The sequence below is a fragment of the Macaca fascicularis genome, chromosome 2, assembly GCF_037993035.2.
Source record: "Macaca fascicularis isolate 582-1 chromosome 2, T2T-MFA8v1.1".
Classification (NCBI taxonomy): Eukaryota; Metazoa; Chordata; class Mammalia; order Primates; family Cercopithecidae; genus Macaca; species Macaca fascicularis.
The window spans coordinates 101,928,972-101,956,056 of NC_088376.1; the positions used below are offsets into that span (position 1 = coordinate 101,928,972).

Consider the following 27,085-nt stretch of genomic DNA (forward strand, 5'->3'; position numbering starts at 1 on the left):
GGACTGTGAATGCACAAATGCCACATTATTTGCGTTGAAATAGTTAATTGCATGCGATGTGAACGTCACCTCATTTAAAGTGTTTAAAAGAGGGGCCTGGGAGAGTGCAGTGTATGCGAGAATCGCGTGGGACACCCACAGTCTCTAACCTCGGTTTCCTTGCCATAAACTGGCAGAGACCGTGTGAGCTGTGTTCCTGGGGCCCAGAGATTCTAAGAAGGAAAACCTGGGTTTCCAGGGACTGGGATGAGGGCTGGAGGCCGGAAGGGGAGGGGTATGTGGGGATGGCTGGGGGGCAGCCCAGATAAGGCTTTCAATACTGGGTACCAGCATCTACACAGGCGAAGATCCCCGCATCTCACTTCCCGCAGGGCTGACCAGTGGCCAGAGGTGGGACTGGCCAGGCCTGGCCCAACCAAGTCTGGGAGCAGAGGACACTGAGTGAGGGATCCCTGGGGCCACCCTCACTGGCCTGTGGCTCTCCTGACACCACAAGAGAGGTCCAGGAGCTGACCTTGGGTCCTAATGGGGGACATCTTCCTGGCTGCAGGCTGGCAGGGTGGTGTGGTGGTCAGTGTACTGGGCTCTGTGTCTCTGCCCCTACCTGCTGTGTGACGGTGGGCCAGACACCTAACCTCTCTGTGCCTCTATTTCTTCAATGGCGAACAGGGACACTAGCAGCCCCCACATCCAGGCACAGTGGCCTGAAGGTTAAAGGCAAGGGTGGCACGAGACCTACAGCAAGAACTCTGAGCAGGGAGAGCAAGGAGCTGCCCAGAGTTCCACCACCATCTCCCCCCTGGCCGCCGAGGAAACCGAGGCTCATGATGACCTGGCCCAGGTCTGTTGGACTCACAGTTGTTCTCATCCCCAAGATCAGAGGGCTGCCACCAGGGAAGGAGATGGCCCCCAGACACAGCCCAGGAAGCACACAGGGAAGGATGCCCTGGGGACTTCGGTATGTTATTGCAAAAAAAAAACCATTTATTGCTATTTGAACCCTGCTTTCATGCCTCCATTTCCCAGAAAATGAGCCACGGGAGACACCAGGAGAGGGAGGAGACCATCCTCCTTGCACAAAACCCACTCCCTCGGATGCTGTCCTCAGCGAGGGTGGCTGGGGGCCAACCAGGGGGCCCACCCGCAGAGTGGCAGAGGAGGCAGGTTGACCCTGCGGACGTTGAGCTCTGTGGCGAAGGTCCTGGCCTTCTGGTAGAAGAAGAGCGACTTCTCACGGTCCAGGAGGAAGTTGTGGGAGATGGCGGCCGGCCGCGTGTAGATCTTCAGCTGTGCCTTCTTGTTGCCCAGGTCCACGGCGGCTGCCAGTGCCAGCTGGTAGTACCCGGCTGCATCAAACAGGTCCTGAAGGGGACAGGTCATGCTCAGCAAGAGGGGGACTCGGAGCCCGTCTTCCCAGAGGCCGTTCCTGTCTCCAGGTCATTCCACATGTCCAGCCAATGCTGGCTCACCCCATGAACCCCGAAGCCTGTGACACTGCTGTGGTCTCAGCTGCAGGAGGTGGGGACGACACTGACACCCCGGAAGCCTTCCTGACTGCCCCTACGCCCCACTCACCCCAAGTGTCCTGCCCCAGTGCCACCCTCTCTGCAGGCAGTGGCTGCTTTCCCCATGGGCTGAGGTCAGGGCAGATCCTGCCTGCTCTGAGAGTTCCATGCAGGGCCCGTGGCTCCAAGCCACAGCAGGGGCACAGCGTTGAGTGACCCAGGCTCCCCTCTGGCCCCTGTCCATGCTGACCATTTCCAGGCCCTCCACGGGACAGGCCAGGTACAAAACCATCTCACAGGTGTTCTATCTGGCAATGTTCCCTGAAATATTGACGGAGTGTGACTCCCCAGACATCCACTCCCATTTTCAATGCATCTTTGGCTCAAACTCACCATCCCTGGGTTGGGATGCCGTCTCCCAGACCTCCTCCTTGACCCTCCCATCCCCCACCCGGCTTCTCCCCAGGCGCCTCCTCCACATGGGGTCACCCAAGGGACCTCTCTAAGACCCATGCCTAGCCTGTCCCTCTACCATCTCAAGATGACTCCCAGGGCCAAGGACAAAGTCCAAGATGCAGCAGTCCATTCCCCCACTGCCCCACCCCACACATGGCGCAGGGGCGTGAGAAGGCCCCGAGTCACCGCCACTGCTCATCCAATGCCCCTCGGCCCAGCCGAACACTGGGCTCTGTGCTGGGTGCGTGGCTGAGCCTAACGTCCTTGCTCCCAGTCTGAGGGACCTGGGAGTGAACACTGACCACACAGGGTGGCCCGGGCTGTGGCAGAGGGAAGCCCAGGAGCCTGTGGGGGGCCCAGGAGGCCCCAGACTCAGCCAGGGGTGGAAGGCAAAGGCTTCCTGAAGGGGTGGGGACATCCCAACTAAACAGGAAGGAGCCAGCCAATGCATATGTCTCTGCGTGTGCCTGTGCATGTGTCTGTGCATATGTGGGTGCCTGTGTGTCTGTGCGTGTTTGTGTGCCTGTGTGTGCGTGTCCGTGTGTGTGCCTGTGTGCATGCCTGTGTGTGTGTGCGCGCCTGTGTGTGCGTGTGCCTGTGCCCGTGTGCATTTGCGTGTGCATTTCCATGTGCCTGTAGTGTGTGCAGCAGCTAGTGAGTGGCAGGCTGAGCCAGGACACACCTAATCCTCCCTATTCCAGGGCTCGCTCTCACGTGTAGACTAAAGGGGACCCCTTTTTAGAGGCAATTGGCAAAGATGCCCATTTACCCCTGCCTCTCTGCCAGCCTTCCAGGCCCCATGCAGCCCGGCTTTTTCTCCTACTCCTCTGGGCCCTGGGTCCAGAGCCTACTATACAAGGAGGAGGGTGTAGTCTTGGAAAGACAGCCGCCCTTGGGGAATTCCAAGTGGGCCTCCCTGTGGGAAGCTGGCCTGCGCTGACAGCATAGTCACGATGAGGCCCAGAGGGCTGTGCATGGGAAGGAGGTGAAGGAGGGCTGTGCATGGGAAGGAGGTGAAGGAGGCCTCTGCCCCTCAACCCCAACCGTGGACTTTGGCCTCTCAGGTACTACTTGGCCCTTTCCTTCCTCCTGGGCAAGCGGAGTGGGTGGCAGGCTTGACCAAAAGAGATAAAGGCCTCTTCTGGGAGGCCCGTCCCCCTGGGTCCCAGGCGAGCCCCTGAGCGGTGAGCAGCGTCCCTCTGGGTCTGACACTTGGCACCTCCCTGTCTGGCTGGGACTTGGGAGGCCACAGGGACCACTTCTGACCACCAAGTGTCGCCAGCACTGGGCGGGGGCCTCCCGGGCAGCCCCAGGCCTGCGGTGGGGGATACGGGGTGGGGTCTTAGGGCTGCCCCAGCTCCTCATGTTGTTCTAAGGCCCCCAAGATCTCGGCCCCAGGACTGGAGTGCCCTGGCCCCTCAGCCCATAAGGAGCACTGACGCGGTGCCGGTGCGATGCTGAGGAGGGGCGGTGCCTGCTGGGCAGAGGGGTGGAGACACCCCAGGTCTGAGTCTAACAGTCCCAGCTCTCCACCCCTGCAGGGCTGGGGGCAGAGGGAGCACAGCACCTCCCCTCGAGACAGACCCGACCCAGCAAGGCCTCAGCCTGGCTGGCTCAGGCCCCACCGCACCTGCCCCGAGCTGGGGTTTCCCTGTCTGTGAACCCAATGGTAAGACACTGGTCCCACCCCACCCTTCCTGGGTGATGTGAAGATTCAAGGTGTCTCGGGGCTCCAGGAGGGAGTTGCTCAGTGCAGGCTGGCACCCTGGGCAGGCTTCCTAGACGAGGCGCCAGGATTTGGGTTGGATCTTGCAACGTTGATTCAATGTGAGGATGATGCCGTCCTCCGAAATGTCCTTCTCCCGACCCTGTTTTCTTTGTTAAATGCAACTTGACACTTGACTGTCAAGAATCAGCTTTGGTGTCATCTCCTCCAGGAGGGCCCCCCGACTACAATCCTCCTTCTTTACCCAGAGGACACCATTGCCCACTCATGTGTCAGCCTCCCGGGCTGAGACTGAGTTCTTGAGGGTGGGGCCTGGCCAGCTTGGGAGCTGGGTTGTATCTGCTGACCTTGCCGGCTCCTCCAGCCACGTGCAGAGCTCCAGGGAGGCCACTGGGCCATTCCTAAGGAAGGCTGGAACCCAGGCCTCTGGGGTCTGGGTGGAGATCCCACTCCAAGGGGGCCAGGAACACCCCAAGCCCTGCCCCTCCCCACCCACCTTCAGGTCGTAGAAGATGATGTCACCGAGCACCAGGTACACCTTCACGTAGTAGAGGGTCTCCTCGTCGAACTCTAGCGGCGAGTTGCAGAGCTACAGGACCTTGAGGTAGAAGTGCTTTGCCAGCTTGCCATGACCCAGCTGATGGTGCAGGGCGGCCAGCCGGTGGTAGGCCATGCGCTCGTTCAGCTGGTCCCCTGGGGTGCAGGCCAAAGGGGCAGGTGTGAGGACGTGGCTCCCTGGGGCAGGGAGGGCACAGGCCCCTCAGGAGCAGGTATGCAGACCCCAGGCAGCACACCTGGCTTGCCTCCAGGCACCTGCGGTCACCTGGGCAGCTCTGGCCAGTCCCTTCTGGGTTCCCAGACTCACTTTCCCATCTGCAAAGCAGAATTAATAAGGCCTGCCCCTGTCTACTGTGAGGCTTTGGCAAAGTCGGACTTGGATGGCCCAGCTCTGTGCCTACACATAGCCACCTGCCTATGCTCACTGGTTTTAACCAGGGGAGCCCAAAAGCCATGCAGTCCAGGTGCTCCCAGGCACCCCAGCTCCAGGCAACCCACAGACATAACATCCGACTCCTCCTGGGTGTGTCACAATCAGAGCCCCCTACTTTGGGGAGTCAGCTGCACACCTACTGTGTACTGGGCCACAGGGCACAAGGCGCTGGGGCATGTGGCCTGCCTAGGGTTCCCTGTCTCTGGAGGGGGACAGATGACCCTGGCACAGCACCAGGGGATGCCCGGCCTTAAGGGGCAGACTGTTGGAAGGGGAACTGGGATTTTATCAGCCAGAGAGCTGTGTGGTTGATGAGGGTGGGAAGGGTACAAGAGAAAGGGAATATGCCACTCGGCCTGGCACATACAGGGACCAACGAGATGCCTGGCATGTCTGGAAGGCAGAGGGCACACTGGGCGGCCCTTGTGGTCAGCAGCGGGAACAGGCAGAGGAAACAGAGCTCAGTCAGGCAGGGAGCTCTGCACTGCGTGAGAGACCTCGGGCAGTGCCCCACAGCCGGACGGGGAAGCCAGTTGGGTAGATCTGCCTGCCTGGACAGGAGACCAGGAAAATCCAGCAGCTGTTTCAGCTCCTGCCCTGCAGACCTGGAGGCTGGGCTCTGGCAAAGTGTGGGTCCTGGCAGGGTGGGGGCTCAGGGGACTTACCCAGAGTGATGCTGAGTGCTAGGGCCACGTAGGCAAACTCCAAGCACTCCTGGGGATTTTCCAGTGTGGCCAGCAGTGCCACCAGCTTGTTGCACAGCTGTAGCTGCAGCGCCGCCTTGCGGTTGCCCGTAGTCATTGCCAGGGCCAGGACCCGGTCCTACCACACAGGCAGGTGGCTCAGGTTTCCCGTAGCACCCACCTTGCCCAGCGCCCTCCTCAGAGCTCAAACATGTGCTTGGAGCTTCCCACACCCCAGCTACCCCTACACCTCCACACAGCTCTGTGCTCTGGGATAACACACAGTTCAGACACCCAAGTTGGGGGCTGAAGAATCACCTGAGGCCCATCCAGCTACACCCGGCAGCCTCAGACCCGTCTCTCCCACCTGGGCACCGGGGGTCTGACTCAGGGGAGCCAGCACTCCTCTCTGCTCTAAAAACACCACATTTATCTGTGCCCAGGGCTGAGCCACACCGTGAGCTCAGAGGAAGGGAGAAGCCATCCCACTTCCGGGTGCATGCAGACCTGGGCCTCCCACTGACATGCTGTGTGTCCTCTGACATGTCCCTGTGCCTCTCTGAGCCTCAGTTTCCTCATCTGAAAGATGGGGACAGAACTTTCCGCTCATGGTTGCTTGAGATCATCAGGTACAAGGGTAGAGCCATTGTCACATCCAGGCCCCGAGCGTTTTTCCCGGGCAGGGGCACGGTCAATATCATGCCCGGTGAGACCACTTGGAAACTAGCATGTGCATGGGTGGCCCTGCCTCCAGGTGGGAGGCCTCTGCCCTGCCACACCTGTGCCTCAGCCCTCCAGGTGCCCCCCTGAGGCCCACCCACATCAGCCCACAGGCCAGCTCACCCGGTAGAAGGACACAGCTTTCTCCCGCTCCCAGGCCCCACTGACGAAGATGTCTCCAGCTGCCTCAAACAGCTCCAGCCCCAGGTTGGGGTCGCCTGTGTACAGGAACACATTCTGTGCCACCTGAAAGGAGACAGAAGTTCCCTCAAGACCCACACCTGGTGAGGTAGCCACGCCCACCTTTTCCAGCCTCCTTCCTCTCACACACTACAGGTACACCTGAGCATTTTTCAGACCCTGTGCATTAGGGCTGCCCCCACCACTGGCATGAGGACAATGAACTGATGCACCTGAGTGCCAGGAGATGACTGAGCAGCTGCAGCCCAGGAGCCCGACACCTGTGAATCCTACCACCAGGGCTAGCCGTAGCCCACTCCCCCTGCACTCAAACCAGTCTCCGTGGCCCCCAGATTGCTGGGAGCCCATCCCCTGGCTCCTTTCTGCGTTGCCACATCCCTGCCACATCAACAGTGTTTGTGGGTGGGCCTGGTCCCCTCTTGGCCATGAGCTCTTGATCCCTCTCCTCAGCTCAAGGAGGTATACAGCAGGTGCTCAGTAATGAAAGCTTCACCAGGCTTGTGGGCTTCACAATTTGTTCCAGATCACACTGTGTTTGGGAAAGCCTCTGAAAACAGCCACTATGATAGATTCATTTTGTAAGGAAATGTGCCACCTGGTGCTTGGAGCAAGTTCTTCTGTGTGTTAACTGAGTGGTCACATTATTTGAGCATGTGCTGTATTTGAGCAGGTGCTGGGCACTGTGAGGGGCCGCGCCTCTGCCCTCAGGGAGAAGATGCTGGCCACTGGGGGAGGATATGAGGGAACCAGTTGGAGGGAGGAAAAAGGCACACAACAGGTGCTCAGCAGTGGCTTAGGAATGAGTGGATGGATGGATGAATGGATGAGGAGATGTAGACACATGGATGGATGGATGAGTGTGTAGATAGATTAATGCTGGGATGGATGGATGGATGGATGGATGGATGGATGGATGGATGGATGGACGGACAGACGGGTGGGTGGATGGATGGGTGGGTGGATGGATGGATGGATGGATGGATGGATGGATGGATGGATGGATGGGTGGAATGATGTGTGTATGTCTGTATGTATGTATGGGTGGGTAGATAATGTATGGATGGGTGGAGGGTAGATGATGTATGTGCATATGGATGGATAGATGGTGGATAGATGAATGTATGGATAAACAAACTGACAGATAGATGAATGGAGGGATGGATTAATAGGTAGATTGGTGGGTGGATGGATGAATGATGGATGGATGGACGAACAGTGAATGGATGGATGGGAGAAAGGATGGATGATGGAAGGATGGATGGATGGATGAATGGATGATGGATGGATGGAAGGATGAACAGGTGGATGGATGGATGATGGAAGCATGGATGGATGATGGAAGCATGGATGGATGATGGATGGATGGATGAATGGATAAAAGGATATGTGGATGGATGATGGATGGATGGAAGGATAAACAGGTGAATGGATGGATGATGGAAGGATGAACGGACAGATGGATGGAACAACAGGTGAATGGATGGATAGACGGGTGAATGGATGGATAAAAGGATGGGTGAATGATGGATGGATGAATGGACAGATGGATGGACAGATGGATGGATGAATGGACAGAAGGATGGATGATGGATGGATGGATGGATGGATGGATGATGGATGGATGAACAGATGAATGGATGGATGATGGAAGGATGGATGGATGAATGGATAAATGGATAGATGGATGAATGATGGATGGATAAATGGATGAATGGATAAATGGATGAATGGATGAATGATGGATGGATGAATGGTGGATGGATGAATGGTAGATGGATGGAAGGATGAACAGGTGGATGGATGGAAGGATGGAAGGATGAACAGGTGAATGGATGGTTGATGGAAGGATGAATGGACGGATGGATGGATGAACAGGTGAATGGATGGATAGACAGGTGAATGGATGGATGATAAATGGATGGATGATAAAAGGATGGATGATAAAAGGATGGATGGATGAATGGACAGATGGATGGATGATGGCTGGATGGATGATGGATGGATGGATAAATGGATGGATGGATGGATGATGGATAGATGGAAGGATGAACAGATGAATAGATGGATGATGGAAGGATAGATGATGGAAAGATGGGTGGATGATGGAAGGATGGATGGATGGATGAATGGATAAATGGATGGATGGAAGGATGAACAGGAGGTGAGTGGATGGATGATGGAAGGATAGATGGATGATAGATGGATGGATGGATATATGGATGAATGGATAAATGGATGGATGGATGGATGAATGATGGATGGATGGAAGGATGAACAGGTGAATGGATGGATGATGGAAGGATGGATGGATGAATGGACGAACAGGTGGATGGATGGTGGCTGAATGAATGGATGATAAAAGAATGGATGAATGATGGATGGACGAATGGATGGATGGATGGATGGACGATAGATGGATGAATGGAAGGATGAACAGGTGAATGGAAGGATGAACAGGTGAATGGATGTATGATAGAAGGATGGATGGATGGATGGAAGGATGAGCAGGTGAGTGGATGAATGATGGAAGGATGGATGGATGATGGATAGATGGAAGAATGAACAGGTGAATGGATGACGGAATGATGGAAGAATGGACGGAGAGATGGATGAACAGGTGAATGGATGGATGGATGATAAAAGGATGGATGATGAATGAATGGATGGATGGATGGACAGCTGAATGAAAGCATCATGGATGGATGGAAGATGGTTGGATGGATAATGGAAAGACGGATGGAAGGATGGATGGAAGGATGGACGAACAGGTGAATGGATGGATGAAGAGGTGAACAGAAGCATGATGGATGGATGGATGGATAGAAGGATGAACAGTTGGATGGATGATGGAAAGATAGATGGAAGGATGGATGGATGGACGAACAGGTGAATGGATGGATGGACAGGTGAATGGATGGATGATAAAAGGATGGATGGATGATAGATGGATGGATGGACGGAGGGATGGATGGATGGACGGAGGGATGGATGATGGATTGATGGATGGATGCGTGGAAAGACAAATAGGTGAATGGATGGATGATGGAAGGATGGAAGGATGGATGGATGGATGATAGATGGATAGATGGAAGGACCCACAGGTATATGGGAAGATGATGGAAGAATGGATGGATGATGGATGGATGGATGGAAGGATGAGCAGGTAAACAGATAGATGATGGAAGGATGAATGGATGGGTGGATGGACAGGTGAATGGATGGATAGACGGGTGAATAGATGGATGAGAAAAGGATGGATGAATGATGGATGGATGGATGGATGGATGGATGGATGGACAGATGGATGGATGGATGGATGAACAGGTAAATAGATGATGGAAGGATGAATGGATGGGTGGATGGACAGAGAGTGAACAGCACAGGGGTCCTCCTGCATCCCTTGCCACTCACCTGGATGTACAGGTCCACCAGCTCGCTCTGCTGCAGGCTGTAATAGATCTTCCCTGCTTGCAGCCAGGCACGCGCCTCCTTCTCTTTCTTCTGAAGATCAATGAAAATCCCCAGACTTCATTTAGTGTAGTCCAGAGTGGATTTGTAGGCCCTGGAATCAGAAACAGGTGTCAGAACAAGGGCTTTCATCCTCCTGGAACCAGTCTGCCTCTCCTGTGGGTCTGGTGACAGATGAATCTGGAATGTGTGGACTGGGAACGGCCCTCTTGTGTGTGCAGTGTTCTGCCCTTCCCAAGCTGCTAGGAGGGCCAGGGTGAACACACATAGCATGGAAAAGATGAAGGACATCCTTCTGAGGGAATTGAGCATCATGCTGCCCTGTAGCAGGAGGAGTGTGCTAGTCCATCTCCCCTGCCTCCCAGACATGGCCTGTGTCTTCTCCACACGCACCAGGAGCCGTTAGTGTTCAGAGGCTATCTGGGCCGATGGTTCTCAAGGTGTGCAGGTATCACAGTCACCCGGAGGCCTGTCCCTATAGCTTGCTGGCCCTGCCCACAGAGCTTCCGGCTCCACAGGCCTGGGGCAGGCCCTAGAACTCCCACTTGCCACAGGCTCCTAGGTGACATAGATGCTGCTCTGCTGGTCCAGGGACTACCCTTTGAGAAGCATGGCTCTAGCACACTGGCCCATTTTCCTTCTGTGAACCTGAGGCCAAGACTGGAGCCAGTCTCCCAGGTCCCCATGGAATCTGGCTCCTTCCCTGCTCTCTCAGTAAGTCCGACACTCGAGGGGGTGTGACTGCAGCAATGTCACTGGGCCCTGTGGGTGGGGTGGCCAGGGCCATGGTTACCCCACCAGGTCAGGATGCTTGGGGGAAGCCGAGTAGGCCACATATGGGATGTGAGACCTTGAAACCCTGCCCCAGGGAAGCAGGTGACACAACTGGCTCTGTCTTCTGTGGGAGAGAAGCCACAGGTGGCTGCTGTGGTCACATTTAAGGGGACAGATGAAGGCCAGGAGTGAAGATTCAGGGCAGGCAGAGGTCAGATGACAAAAGCCACCATAGTAGGAAGAACAGCCCAGAGTGCACGTACTGCCTCTGCTGGGGTGGAGATGACCTTTGACCCAACAAGGGAGGCTCAAGCTGGGACTCACGGGCCAGCAGCAGCCCTGGAACGACCCCAGGCCCACCAGCTCAAAGCATCTGATGCCAAGGAACCAAATGATCAAAAGGAGAGGGGCTGCTAGGGTCCTGGGCCAGCTTTCTTGTGCCCCCCTCCCTGCCCTGCCCGTCCCCACCTCCACCACCGCAAAGCCAGCCCTTACCGCTCCGTACCCAGGGACAGGTAGAGCTGACTGATGGTCTCCAGGAGCTGCCCCTCCAGCACCTTGTCGGCCACCTTGCGGGCCAGGGAGAGCTGGAGCTCATGGTAGATGACACACTGGGCCTCGCTGGGCATGACGGTGCCGTAGAAGTAGCACAGCCGCTGGACGGCCCACAGCTGGCCTGGGCAGAAGACAAAATGGAAGATGTTAGTCTCCCAGCATCGAAGCGAGGCTGGCTGGGCTCGGAGGCCCCTGCGCCATGCTTGCCTCTTTCACACCTCTGTGAGCCTGGGCCCCATAGGTGGGGAGACTGAGCACAGACAGGCCATGCACCCATTTCAGGACAGATTCCGAACACACAGTCACATGGGCACACCTTGGTGCAGATGCTCATGGTAGAGGCCGGCCTTCTTTACAACTCCCAGGGCCGAGGTCCTGGCCAGGCTTGGCCCCTGCACCAGGCCATCTATTTCTGCTTCACAAAGCCTCTCTGGCCAGGACCACGGCCGCCTTCAGCCTGAGCTGATGAGGCCAGGGGCACAAGTAGCCCCTGTCGCAGATGGAACCCTGAGAGAGCAAAGCCAAGCGTCATGTCTGCCACATACGGCATCATGTTGGGGGAACGGGGTTCAAAGCTGGGCCCTGGCGGTGGAAAGCTTCTGATTTTCTAGTGCCAGAAACATTCCGGAGATTAACACAAGAAACCAGGTACGCCGAATGGACATCTGTTACACACACCACCCAACAACAGCTGAATACACAGTCCTCTCGAGCACCCATGGGACATTCCCCATGACAGACCATGTGCCAGGCCACAAAATGAGCCTCAGTGAATGGAGAAGGTCTGAGACCAAAGCAGAGGTGTTCTTCAGCTGTACTGGCATGAAACTGGAAATCAACAGTGAAGGAAATGTGAGAAATTCAAAAATATGTGGAAATTACACACTCCTAAACAACCAGTGAGTCAAAGAGACCATCAGGGAAACTGAAAACTAATTTGAGAAGAATGCAAACAAATGCACAGCCCGGGCCAGCGCGGTGGCTCACGCCTGTCATCCCAGCACTGTGGGAGGCCGAGGCAGGAGGATCGCTTGAGTCCAGGAGTTTGAGAACAGCCTGGGAAACATGGTGAAATCCCGTCTCTATAAAAAAATAAAATATAAAAATTAGCCGGGTAGGGTGGTGCACGTCTGTAATCCCAGCTACTCGGGAGGCTGAGGCATGAGAATGGCTTGAACCTGGGTAGAAGTTGCAGTGAGCCAAGATTGCACCACTGCACCCCACCCTGGGCAATAGAGCAAAACTCTGTCTTTAAAAAAAAAAAATAGCACAGTGTATCAAAAATTCCAACATGCAGCTAAGGCAGTGCTGAAAGGGAAATTTATAACTGTAAATGTCTACATTCAAAGAAAGAAGAAAAATCTCAAATCAAAAACCTAACCTTCCACCTTGAGAAACTAGAAAAAGAATGAACTAAACCCAAAGCAAATAAAAGGAAGAAAATAATAAACATGAGAGTGGAAATGGGAAGTAAAAATACAGAGAATGGAAAAACAAAAGAGATAATCAACAGAACCAGAAGTGGGTTTTTTGAAAATAATAACAAAATTGACAAATCTTTCACCAGACTGACCAAGAAAAGAAAGAGGGACACAAATGACTGAAATCAGAGACTGAGCACCATGGCTCACGCCTGTCATCCCAGCGCTTTGTGAGGCTGAGGTGGAAGGATCGCTGAGGCCAGCATTCAAGACCAGCCTGGGGGAACATGATGAGACCCCATCTCTAATAAAAAGAAATAAATAAAAAATTAAAAACCCAAGTTTCTAAAATGAGAAATGAAAGAGGAAACATTATTGCCAACCTGACAGAAATAAAAGGATTCCATGAAAACACTACGAACAACTCTACACCAACAAATCAGACCATCTAGACACAACAGCCAAACTCCTAAAATGACACAAACTACCAAAAATGACTCAAAAATGACCCCAAGTAAGCATGTGGGGTATCAGCCCCGCCCTCGGTCTCCTCGACCGTTCAGCGCAGGGTGGGGAGATAGGGAAGCATGATCCCCGTTCCCTGGCCTGCATTTCCAAGTCTGAATCCCCCAGCACCCTGGGGAGGGCCTCGTAGGAGGAGGTGCCACAGGCTATTGTGCCAGGAGCCACGGGAGGCTGCAGTGGGGGTTGGGGCGCTGGATTCCTGGAGGGTCTCCTTCCAGTCAAAGAATGCCCCTGGGGAAGAAGCCTGGGTCTGAACCTCCCAACCCTCCTTGGGCAGATGTGTGGGACCGGGGCCCCTTCACACGGTCCTTCCCAAAATCTCATCCCTCCTAGGGCCAGGAGTGGGTGCCAGGCCTGTGCTGGGAAATGGGCAGATTTGGCCACAGCCCCTGGGGCTCTGGTCCAGGCCACAGGAGGCAGCTCTGAGTGGTCTCACGATGCCATGACAAAGCGCTGCAAGGCAGAGGGGACCCACAACAGTATCCCTTGTCTCGGCCATTTCCCTGGACTCAACTTCCTCATCTATCCTCTGCGGCCTAGATTTCGGACAGCCCTGCCCACCTACTGTCCATTCACTGCTCAGTCTGCAGTGACTATTGGATAGCACTCCATGGCTCCCCAGTGCTCTTGGGGAAAAGGCCAAGCCACAGCCTGAGGCCCCAGGCCCTGCTTAGCTCTCCAGAAGAGCTTCTCACCATCCAGCACCCAACCCACGCACTCCTAACTCTGCACCTCCCTGCATAAGCCCTGCTCACTCACCCCCGCTCACACCCCACTTATCCCCGCTCACACTTCTGCTCACTCACCCCAATCACACCTCCGCTCACTCACCCCCACTCACTCATCTCCACTCACACTCCCGCTCACTCACCCCATCACACCTCCGCTCACTCACCCCCACTCATCTCCACTCACACTCCCGCTCACTCACCCCCATCACACCTCCGCTCACTCACCCCCACTCAGTCATCCCCACTCACACTCCTGCTCACTCACCCCCATCACACCTCCACTCACTCACCCCCACTCACTCATCTCCACTCACACTCCCGCTCACTCATCCCCTCACTCACCACCGCACCCCACTCATCCCAGCTCACACTCCTGCTCACTCACTCCCATCACACCTCTGCTCACTCACCCCCACTCACTCATCCCTGCTCACTCACCCCATCACACCTCCGCTCACTCACCACCACTCACTCATCCCCGCTCACACTCCCGTTCGCTCACCCCCACTCACTCACCCCCACTCACTCACCCCCAATCACCCCCACTCACTCACCGCCGCTCACACCCCCTTCATCCCCGCTCACTCACCCCCACTCGCTCACCCCTGCTCACACCCCACTCATTCCCGCTCACACTCCCACTCTCTCACCCCCATCACACCTCCACTCACTCACCCCCACTCACTCATCCCCGCTCACTCACCCCCACTCACTCACCACCACTCACCCCCACTAGCTTATCCCTGGTCCTTCACACAGGCTACACCACCAGCCCCTCCCCCACCTCCTATTACTTGACTAAATCCTCTCAACCCTCTGGTCCCAGACTAAGAGTCTTCCCTAACCCGGGGCCAAGTGCTGCCCCGCCATCACGCCACTCACCCTTTTGTGGCTTCTCTGGCCTAAAGCTCACATTCTCACGCTCAGTCCCTGCCACCCAAGGACCCCACAAGCCCCATTTATGGGTGGGGCCTGGCACACACTGCACAACGAGCTGCTTTTGCATGAACTGCTCTGCGGCTTTGGGCAATCACCCGCCCCATGTCCTCTGTGAAGTGGGATGACAGGTGCGCAGGCTGCCAACACACCAAGCAGATAACACGGGCACAAGAACCGGCGTTCAGGGCCTGGCTCATGGAGGGGCCCCAAGTCCCAGCTCAGCAGAGCCTGTCTTGATCCCAGGGTTATGGCTAGGGATTCCCAGCATGCAGGACTTTCCGTGCTCAAGGCGGCATGGTCCCTGGGCAAAGTGGGAAGAGCTGGCTGCCCCAGTAGGGCAGAGGGCCTGGCCCTGCGTGGGAACCGCCTGTCTCCAGGGCGCTTGCCAACATCTGCTGCTGGCCATGACTCAGCACTTTCGATGGTAGAAAAACCACCACTTGTTTCTGAATCACAAACCCCAGGTGTGCCCTGACGCGAGTGGCCCCGGAAGGCGCACAGGAGGAACCGGGGCACTCACTCTCCACAAGGCCCATCTCCACGGCGACCAGAAGGGCCCACTCATAGCAGCCCTTGCCCTGCTGGGCCGGACCCTGGTGGGTGCAGAGGTGGCCCAGCTGCAGGAGCACGTGGGTGAAGTCCCGGCCACACTCCCTGCAGGGCAGCCTCGAGAACAGCCGCACGGCCTCCAGGAGGTGGTGCTGGGCCAGCCTGCTGGCACCCGCGTGCAGACATAGGGTCCCGAAGTTGGCCAGCACCACTGCCTGGTTCCTCCGCTGGCCCAGGTCCTGAGCCACCCGCAGGGTACGGTAGTAGCCCTAGGCTGCCTGTCTCATCCGGCCCAGCAGGGCAAGGGCTACTATGCCTTCAGAGCCACGTCTCTCTCTTGTCATCTAACCCATTTAAACTCTCCTTTCAAACTATATGCCAGACCTAACCACTTCTCACCTTTCTCATCATTTCCAACCAGGTCCAGCCCTCATCAGAGCGCTCTGGGTTACTGCAAAAGCCTCCCAATCGCCAGGCACAGTGGCTCATGCTTGTAATCCCAGTACTTTGGTAGACCAAGGCAGGTGGATCATCAGAGGTCAGGAGTTCAAGACCAGCCTGGCCAACATGGTGAAACCCCTCTACTAAAAATACAAAAAATTAGCCAAGCATGGTGGTGGGTGCCTGTAATCCCAGCTATTCGGGAGGCTGAAGCAGGAGAATCACTTGAACACAGAAGGCAGAGGTTACAGTGAGCCGAGATCGTGCCATTGCACTCCAGCCTGGGTGACAAGAGCAAAACTCCATCTCAGAAGGTTTAAAAAAAAAAAAAAAAAAAGCCTCCCAACCTACCTCTCTCCTTCCACCTTTCACCCTGCCCTGCATTCTACCTTCCACTCTCAAACATTTCAGAAAAAAAAAAAAAAATTATATCCACAGAGAGAGAAAGAGAAAGTGCAAATGGGGTAAAATGTTTGGGGAATCTGAGGGAAGAGTATATGGGAATTCTCTGTACTATTTTTGCAACTTTTCCATAAGTCTAGATTATTTTGAATTCAAGAGTTAAACAAAGAAAAAACAAAAACCAAAACAAAAACAAAACACTATCTCCCTTTGTGAATCCATCCTGTCTTTCCCCTGGCAACTGAAGGACACTCTCAACTAAGCACATCTATTTTTTCATGAACACTAAAAGAACCCTTGACTAGTTTTGACTTTCTGTGCTTGGCAGTAGAATTTCATATATATGTGTGTGTGTACATATATGTGTGTGGTGTGTGTGTATATACAGAAAGGGAGAAATATATATGTGTATATATATATAAATATATTGTAAATTTACAATGGTAATGTGTATACATATAAATATATGTGTGTGTGTAGATATATATAATACATACCCCATAGCCTGTCCTTAACCAGTTCTAAACTTAGTCGGAAAAACACATACCTAAGCAGAGAATTTCAAAATAATATGATGAACATTTTGATAGAGGGATGTGTTGCTATGGAACATGCTGCTAAGACACAAAACCTCCTAGATGGGGCAAAGAATGAACGAAGTTTTGCACCTATAGGCACCCCCTCTGATATCCCCTCAAACGTTTATATTTATATGCATTTGTTTCCCCCAGGACCCCCGTTTCATAAGGGTTAGTCCTAGAGCCTAGCAAGTTCCTACTACAGCTGGCACACATATGCCATTCAAGAAACAGTGGCTGAGTGAATGACGAGTTAAGAACCATTTGTCAGCCAGTGCTCAGTAATACAAAATGCACTGGTATGCAAATTATATTTTTGTTGAAAGCAAGGGCAGGATCACAAATTATCTTTCCAGAGAGAGCAAACCTCAAAAGCTTCTTTACCCTACTAAAGCACGTTATAAGAAGCTCCCCTTATATAAAAGAAAACCTCCTCATTCGTTATCAATGGCATGGAAACCTAATAAGCCTTCACCTCTGATGACATCTCTTCCATCCCCAGGGCTAGAAGAAGGAGGTTCCGGAAACCCTGGTAGTTGTGAAGGTGGCTCCCAGCTCTGACAGTCTTGAACCCTGTGGGTGCGGGGGTCACACAGCAGAAGAACAACAGAGGGAAGCATCATCAGGCTTTGAATATGTTTGAACCAGAGATGGCAAATAGGCTGCAGCCAACTGAAAACACCAGAGATTCATGGTGGCCACCTGAGGGGTTGTGCTCTTAAAAAACAAAAATTAAAATTAAAAATTAAAAAATTAAAAAAGGAAGGGGTCAAGAATCCATCAGGTCTGACTGAGATGTGTATCAGTGACTAACACCCCATATGGCAAAAGTACTCCGGTGCGCTTTGGGTACTCACAGCTTCAGCAGTATTCAAAGGCGTGTGCTTCCCTAAGACTAAGCCACGGGAATACCCCCAGCAACAATGCCAGGAGAAATGTCTAACATGGATTTGGCTAGAAATACAGTTGTCTTTAACAAATTAACACTGAATAAATCCTGACTTATTAGAGCCTGCGAGAATGACATTCTCAATGATAACAGTTATCACTACAATCTCCAAACATCTGCGATCCTGCGAGGAGGAACTGTGACAGCGCAGGCCACGTGTCCAGACTGCTTCCCAGACTGCCTGTTACAGAATAAAAGAAATGAAACCCCCCCTAAGAATGTCTTCACTCACATTTAGCCAGTTGTTCCTTTGTGTGCATCTCTGTGCTAAAATGGCCATTCTTCCCCACAGCCTGAAGTCATACGCTAAAATAAATGAGACTCACATGAAGCCAGAAATGTGCAGATGCCAAGGAAACCAACACAAACAAAATGGGCTGGAGAGTGTGGCCAGGAGGATGGTACTTCCCAGGAAGCAATTACTTCATCTCTGCCCATGAAGCAGGCAGCTGTCACTGTCCCCCAGGCCCACGCCAGCCACTCGAAGTAGGTTCTAACCAAACTACCTCCAACAATCAACATAAATACACCACACAATTGGCTTCTGAAAGGACACCTTGCAACCAACAAGAAACTGCTAGCACAACTTTGAAAAACTGTGCAACTAAAATCCTTGGAAAGGGATCAACACTGCCACATTTTGACTCAAATACTGTTTCGTGGTAGCACTGCAATAATTCACTGAAACAAAAGAATGAATGAGGAACATTATATAAATGAATATAAAAGAATGAATGAAGAATGAACATTATATAAATGAATGTTTATATAGGAATCAGAGGAAGCATGACTAATCATTTAAAGAAATAGGTCAAGAAACTGCTAGGTTCAGATGCTACCGTGAGACACTGTCAGGGCCTTAGGCAAATTCACTTCTCTTGGTCCTGTTTCTAGGTTCATCAAAAATCAGCTTCGGATTAGGGAATCTGTTGCTTTCCAATGCCTTCCTTCTGCGATTCCAGCCCAGATTTTAGGACTGCTCTCCCACTTGGTATATGAAAGCACTTTCTATGTATAATAGCAAGAGTACATTTCTGTGTTGAATGCGGTTTGGGACCTACTCTATGAGGCAGAATATCATCATATAATTTTAAGCATGACAACAAGACACATTCTAGATAAGGATAACACATAAGGCGTGGCCATACACCTGTGCGTGCCTGGCAGGGAGATGGGGAAGTCTCATTTAATGAAGCCGGGGTGCCTGTTGCACCTTAACATCCTCAGTCCACATCAAGTTCACAACGTCCTTCTGACATCAAACCACAGGTATCACATACTTTTCCATACTTTCCACCCAAGATTAAAATATGCAGAGCACCGTGATAAACACACCTCCATCCCCAGCATGTGGGCTCACATTCTGTAGAATTACATACTTTCGGGGCAAAATGGTGACCAGGTTGTAGCGGCAAGCAAGACTGGGCTCCGTGGGGACAGCAGGCCCTGCAGCAGCCATCACTCCTGTCGCCACAGTCTGATGCAGCTGCAGAGAAGCTGTGGCTGAGGCCATTCACTTTGTGAGAGAACCGCACAGGAGGGAAAAGGTAGGGAAGAGGGCAATGTCAGGCTTCTGAGCCCAAGCCAAGCCATCGCATCCCCTGTGACTTGCACATATATGCCCAGATGGCCTGAAGTAACTGAAGAATCACAAAAGAAGTGCAAATGCCCTGTCCCGCCTTAACTGATGACATTCCACCACAAAAGAAGTGAAAATGGCCGGTTCTTGCCTTAAGTGATGATATTATCTTGTGAAATTCCTTTTCCTGGCTCATCCTGGCTCAAAAAGCTCCCACACTGAGCACCTTGTGACCCCCACTCCTGCCCACCAGAGAACAACCCCCCTTTGACTGTAATTTTCCTTTACCTACCCAAATCCTATAAAACGGCCCCACCCTTATCTCCCTCCACTGACTCTCCTTTAGGACTCAGCCCGCCTGCACCCAGGTGATTAAAAAGCTTTATTGCTCACACAAAGCCTGTTTGGTGGTCTCTTCACACGGACATACATGACAGGCAGGTGCAGAGCCAGGGAAGGATCTGTGATGAGAACAGAAAGGAATGCGCCTCCCTGTACACACACTCGGATTTTATGACAATGTGGGTAGGGGGCTGAACTGGATGCCTGAGAACATTCCTCCAAGTTCCTTTGCTGATTTTCTAAATATTGGTGTAAAATCTGAATTCAGAAAATTTTTTTAAATCGCTTCAATCAACATCTTTGTCTGGTGCTCAGCATCAGGTCTACATGATTATCTAGAAAACCAACTTCAGTTCTAAGGCTCACGTCCTCCTACAGTGTCCCAGGGATTTTACAAGGGAACGCACCTCTCATTCGCATCAAGAACACACACAACTACCATTAAATAAATGCTTAATTTGCTTACACAATTTTTTAAACACCCAGATTTGAAATACAATAAAGAAGACAACTTTTTGATAGCTCTGCTTGCCAACTGGGAACTGCAGGTGGAGAAAATAACCTGCCATGATTTCTAACCAGTCAACCACCTGTCTTCCCTGGCTGCAGTAGGAGCAATCTTTCTGAGCTCAGGATGAAAAAGAACCCAGCTGGTTAAGGGACAGATAATCATCAGTTCTCAGCAGGCCTCCCAGGAATCCCCATGTGATACGTAGAAGTAAAAAGCTATCAATGACCAAGCATCTGGACGCTTATCCCACCTTGCCATCTGCTTCTCCTGCCATGCAAATATAAAATTAATAAGCCTGCTATTAGAGAACAGAGTTGGTGCTGCATCTGTCTTCCTAAAATTACGGATAATTACCAGCCCACAATGGCTTCTAATCAGATTTGAGTGGTCCCTTAGACAGGAAGCTAAAGTGCCTCAGCCCTAAACTGAGAAGAAAACAGAAACTGGAATGTTCTAGGTTTGATTTTTTCCCCCTTGTTCTAAAGTTGCTGTTCCCAAATCTCCTTCTACTGTCTTGTTTATAAAATGTATGAGAAACAGGGAAATTAAAAGACACTATAGAAATGGCCACTTTTTCTAGGTACAAACTTCGTTAACATGATTTTCAGTTGCTGGGCTTTTTCTCCACAAACTGTGAGCCTGGAGTACATTTTTCTCCCTCGTGGTTACACATTCAGAGTCAGGGAAAGTGGCTTTAGCAGTAAAGAGGGGAGTGCAGTGAGAAGTGACTGGGCACTGAGAAGGGCAGACAGGGACTCTACCTCGGTGTCCTGCAGCATTCCTGGGCCTCGGCCTTTACTTTTCTATCTGAACAAGGGATCTAAAGGCCCGTGATTCTAGGCCACGACAGCTCTTCATACACACATACGCAAATATCACACGCCTATGTGAAAAGCTGTGACACTTGGCTGATTCCCTGAAGAAGTTATCTTGTATCATTTCTACTCAAGTACTCCACCTCCTTCCAGACAAGTATCTGAGGATGATGGGCTATCCCACAGCAATGTGTGTAACCTCTCCTGCTTATGATCCCTGTTCACATAGCATTTTCCAAAAGCATTTGGTGTGAAGTGACAGAAGAAAGAAGAAGAAGGTTCTTTTAGCCCATTCATTCATTCATTCATTCATTCATTCAACAAATATTGACTGACTACGTGCCAGGCACTGGTGATATAACAAGGAACATATATATTTTTGTAGGTAGAGACAGACAACCAAAAAGTATGTTAAAGAGTGATCAATGCTGTAGAGGAAAATACACCAGGAAACAGGAAAGAAGAATACCCCTAGCCACCCTACACTGGGGTGATGCCAGCGTTACAAAATGGAAACAGCGGCCTGGCACGGTGGCTCACACCTGTAATCTCAGCTCTTTGGGAGACTGACGCAGGCAGATCATCTGAGTTCAGGAGTTCAAGATCAGCCTGACCAATACGGCAAAACTCTGTCTCTACTAAAAACATAAAAATTAGCTGGAGGTGGTGGCACACACCTGTAATCCCAGTTACTCAGGAAGCTGAGGCACAAGAATCACTTGAACCTGGGAGGCAGAGGTTGGAGTGAGCCGAGGTCGCGCCACTGCACTCCAGCCTGGGTGACAGAGCAAGACTCTGTCTCAAAAACAGTAAAAATAAAAATAAAATGTAAACAGAGAATAAGATACCAAAAGAAAGAATGTGAACGATTAATTGTAACAAAAGCCTTTGTAAGCTGATACTTTCCTTCCTGGATCCTTGTACCTTACAAATGGAAAAAAACGGTGGGTAGGGGTAGCATCAAAATGATGGTGATGTTTTAAGATGGCTTTGGGTTTCAGATGTCTGACAGCCATACTTGAAAGGACACAAAGATAGATGTGTACCCGCCCCCCATCCGCTACACCCTTGTTCTGCTCTCTAATCTTTGCACATACCAGAGATTTCGTAAGTTCTGTGAGTACCTGGTTTTCTGCACGTACCAGAGATTTTGTTTTGCACATACCAGAGATTTTGTAAGTTCTGAGGCAAGGTCACAAGACGTGTTTAAGTAAGATAAACTCTTGCTGCCATAAACCTGCTCTCCCGCCTCAAAGTTTGAACCAAAATATCAGAAATGGCAGGAACCAATCATAGTTAGCCAAATCGCCTTGTTCAAACACTAGCCAATCATATATCTGATTTGTATAATAACTCTATGCCCACTTTTCTTAGACTATATAACATTGTTCGGAGCTGAGTGGGGGAGCTCTCCTGCCCGTCTCGTTTCACGAGCGAGGGAGAGTTCCAGGTTCGAACCTGTAATAAAGATCCTTGCTGCTTAGCTTTGACTCTGGACTCTGGTGGTCTTCTTCGGGGAATAAATGGTCTGGGCATAACATACTCATGTACTTCAAGGAGAAAGCTCTAGCTCTATAAGCCATCTGGGCAATGGTTTAATGTCTTTTTTTTTTTTCAGAGGGTTTTTAAAGTACAGGAAAACGTGTGTGTTTATTTGGCTGCTCTGTGCCTGCACACGTGCAAGCTGTGCTAACAGGTTTTTCCATGTTTTGCTGAATTTGCCAGCTTGCCATAAACAGGCTTCCATGTCTTAATTGTCTATAAATGGCACAAACACACAAAAATGCAAATCAAGACAAGCTGTCCCTTCAACTGCTGCTGCCATGATGACAGCGAGCGACAATTGGCCAAATCAATACATGGAGACTGAAGCTGTCCGGCAGAGAGCACAGGGCCGACTGCTTTTCCCATAGCATTTAAAGAAACAAGCGGAAACAGCTCTCCACACAGGACAGACACGTCCTTTGTTCTTTGAATAAATGCTGCCAATGCCCAAAATACTTTCTCCATCACACTATCTATATGGAATTCAAGTTCCTTCCAATACCATGAGTAACGCCAGTGATAGACTATGTTTAGCCATAATGACCCATTAGCATTCTTTTTCCTCTAAAATGTTGAAATAATAACATTGAGTGTGCACTCACGAGGTGCCAGGCTCTGAGTTTGATCTCGTTTAGTTCTCATTGAAATCCGGTAAGATCAGTACCATATTCTCTCATTTTTCATAGATGAGGAAACTGAGTCACAGAAAGGCTAAGTAAGTTGTCCATGGTCACAGGTTATTTAGGAACTTTTCTCCAAACTTTCAAAAGTTAACTACTGCCACTATTACAAATGGGTTTCTGTTTGTTTGTTTTTCTTTTTTTTTTGAGACAGGGTCTTGCTCTGACCAGACGAGTGCAGTGGCGTGATGATGTTTCACTGCAGCCTCAACTTCCCGGACTCAAGTGATTCTCGCACCTCAGCCTCTCCAGTAGCTGGGATTACAGGCATGAGCCACCACACCTGGCTAATTTTTTAATTTTTATTTTTTGCAGGGATGGGGCTTCACCATGTTGCCCAGACTGGTTCCGAACTCTGGGCTCAAGAGATCCTCCCAGGTCGGCCTCCCAAAGTGCTGGGATTACAGGTGTAAACCACTGTGCACAGCCCTACAAATGCGACTTGTACAAAGTCAGAGCAGTGAGCAGGAAGAGAACAGAGACTTCAGTGAGTCTCCTGGATGTTGCAACACCATATCCCTCCTCCATACCGTAATGTGTCTACACCCACCAAGCTCCTAGACGTTGAAGGCAGGCCAGCTCAGAGACGAAACAGCAGTAAAGAAAGAGAAGATGCAGACATGCGTCTTGATTTCAGTTCGAGCGTGCGTCTCTCCCCTGCAGCTGCACAGGCAGAAACCAGGGGCCGTGAGTCTGAGGCAGTGTGTTTGGTTCCTGGCAGGTAATCTTTTGGGAGACCATCCCATACAATTAGTGTTACACTTCTCAAAAAGGAAGTGAGACTTTTATAGAAAAATCGAGAAAGGTCTAATAAAACCACAAAAGGATAATATAACAACAAATTAAATTCATCTGTCCAAACTGAAATCCCAAAGCCCTCTGGGCACACAGCTGCTTTTCTGAGCTGAAATTCAGCTCCAGCTAAGAAACAGGTCAACTTTTCTAAAAAGATTTCTTTTTCACATGCCTTCAATAATAATTCCTTTCCCTCACTTGTCATTTTCCAGATTTAATGGCTCCGTTGGCCTTCCTCTTATTTAGGCCATGAGCACTGACTGCATGTCTGCTACGGCCGGGACTCCAAGGGAGGCACCCTAGGGAACACAGATGACGGCAGCACAGCGACACCCTCAAGGAGCACACACGGGGAAGGCAAGACGATACCATCGCAGCCTTCAAACAGAAAAGAACTTGGCCTCCATACCCCGTCCCATTTCTAGAAAACAACGATGCTGAGTCAGTAACATTTACCGAACAGCCTGCAGTGTGGAGGCAGGCACGAGGGGGCTCCATGCGGGGAAGAGCACCTTCAGAAGGGGGCATGCAAGCAACGTGGAGGCAGGAGACACTCCCACGCACAAGGGCCAGCCTGGGGGCCTGCAGAAATGCCCATGCATCTGGGAGGAGGGAGAGAGGACAAGATACTTAAATGCTCCAAAATGAATAGAAGCCTCCCAAGAACCTCCCCCAAAATGGGGCAGGGATTTACAAAAGATCAAACCGAGCATGCGCAGTTACCTGAGCATAGCGCCACCAGAGCGAGCTATCGAGGAAGAAACAGGGTCACTAGAAGCCTGAGCCTCTACTCCCAGCTCTGCAACTCATTCACCCTATGACCTTGGTGAAGGCTCTTAGCTTCTGTGAGCCACAAGAGAATCACGGGAAAACAGAAGATAGGAAAACTGCTCTGCCTTTTTCACAGAACTGCTGAGGGAATAAAATCAGATAATGGATTTTTAAATTCTCTGTGAATTACGAAGCAAAATACAAACGTATGAAATCATTCTTACCATTAATAACAGCACTGTAAAATTAAGAGCAGAGTTAAGACCACAGCATTTTCCACCCCCCGACTCCCGAGAGAAATAGTGAGTCCAGCTGATGTATTTGGGCAACCCCAGTATCTAGGCCTTGAGAGCCTCAAACAGCTCAGGAACTCTGACAGTATCACTCCAGCCCAGTGCTCATTAAGTTCTCCAAGACAGCCACTGACATAAAATACTACAGCTTTTTCAGCTGGGCTTGAAGCCCTCCAAGCTCACAGCACAGCTAAACAATGAAGAAGAGGTTTTCTGCTACTAGGCTCAAAAGCTGGCTTTTGTAGATTCCCATAGAAAGAACATTCAAGGCCAGGCGTGGTGGCTCATGCCTGTAATCCCAGCAATTTGGGAAGCCGAGGCAGGAGGATCACCTGAGGTCAGAAGTTCAAGAACAGCCTGGCCAATATGGTGAAGCCCCGTCTGTACTAAAACTACAAAAATTAGCCGGGGCATGCTGGCGAGCACCTGTAATCCCAGCTACTCGGGAGGCTGAGGCAGGAAAATCGCTTGAACTCAGGAGGCCGAGGTTGCAGTGAGCTGAGATCACGCCACTGCACTCCAGCCTGAGGGACAAGAGCGAAACTCCACCTCAAAGAAGAAAAAATAAAGAGCATTCTTTTTTGCTGATGTTAAATTTCCTGTGCTTAATACAGAGAAATCATACAACACTGAAATCCTGAAAAACATATCATAAAAAGCATTTAGTGACTGAAAAGACATTCAATATAACCTGTAACAGTGAGTTCCCCTCCTCTTTCCAGCCAGCTCCACTAATGCTGTGACCCTTAACAATGCTTTCACTAACACAGAGAAAAATTAATAGGACCGCTTACCCCTCTCAGCTGACAGCTAAACCAGTGCTTCTCCCTGGGCTCACTAAAGATGACCTTTACCTAAAACCAGGCTGCAACGACCCTGTAGATGTTGACTAACAATTTCAAAATTCCCATATTCTTTGTCCACTCCTAAGGAAGATGAACTGAAGCCAGGTGTCTCCAAGTCAGAACTAACAGAGGCCTTAAACATCAGATGGCCCATCCCCTTCTTTGACAACCAGGGGATCTAAAGCTGAGCTTATGGAAGAAAACAGCCTGGTTAGGAACAAAGCGGATACCAAAGCCTAGTCACTTAACCTCTGGTCCAGAACTCCTGCGACAATCCAGCACCCATATAGGATGAGTCTCCCTAACCAGAAACACCGAAATCCACAAGTGTGGATTTTGAGTGCCGACGTGACGCTCAAAGAAATGTTCATTGGAGCAGCTCAGATTCTGGATTTTTGAATTCAGGATGCTCAACCAGCAAGTATAATACAAATATTCAAAAATCCAAAAATGCAAAAAAATCTGAGACACTTCTGGTTCCAAGCAGTTTGGATGAGGGATATTCAACCTGCATTTTTTTTTTTCCTCTAATGAAGGAAATTAAAAATGAGGACCGAGCAAAGTCATTCAATCCATACTAAAGTCATTCAATAGTTTAATTAGTACCCATTTAAAGTTAAGTGCTACCCGCAGATATTTAAAAGGATGAACACATACATGCCTATAATCCCAGAACTTTGGAAGGCCGAGACGGGAGGATCACCTGATGTCAGGAGTTCAAAACCAGCACAGCTAGCATGGTGAAACTCCATCTCTACTAAAAATGCAAAAATTAGCCAGGCATGGTGGCGCACACCTGTTATCCCAGCTACTCGGGGGGCTGAAGCAGGAGAATCGCTTGAACCTGGGGGGAGCACGTTGCAGTGAGCCGAGATCACACCACTGTACTCTAGCCTGGATGACAAAGCAAGACTCTGTCTCAAAAAAAAAAAAAGAAAAAAGAAAATTAATTTAAATTGTGTTTTCACATCGAGCCCATGTTCCCAGAACACAAGCCCTGCTCTATGCTCCAAGGGCACACAGGGTGCCCCTTTATCAATACTCACCATATTCCATGGCAGCCATTGGCACATGTCTGTCCATCACACTAGACTTCCTGTGCATGAGGCAGGGATCATATATTATTACCTTTCTGTCCCCAATGTCTGGCCTAGAAGACACTCAGTAAATGATTACTGAACTAAGTCAGTTACTAAGACATGTTTAACTTGTATTAACAAAATTGATTCAATACGTTTGCCAATGCAGCGTTCATACCACACAGCTTAAATCTCAACCTGCGGATTTATCTTGTG

General features: G+C 50.9%; 1 pseudogene; it reads right to left on the reverse strand.

Annotated features, from left to right (window-relative positions):
- Positions 1–961: 961 nt before the first annotated feature.
- On the reverse strand, positions 962–26,884 carry LOC135969452 (SH3 domain and tetratricopeptide repeat-containing protein 1-like; annotated as a pseudogene).
- Between the last annotated feature and the right edge of the window lie 201 nt (positions 26,885–27,085).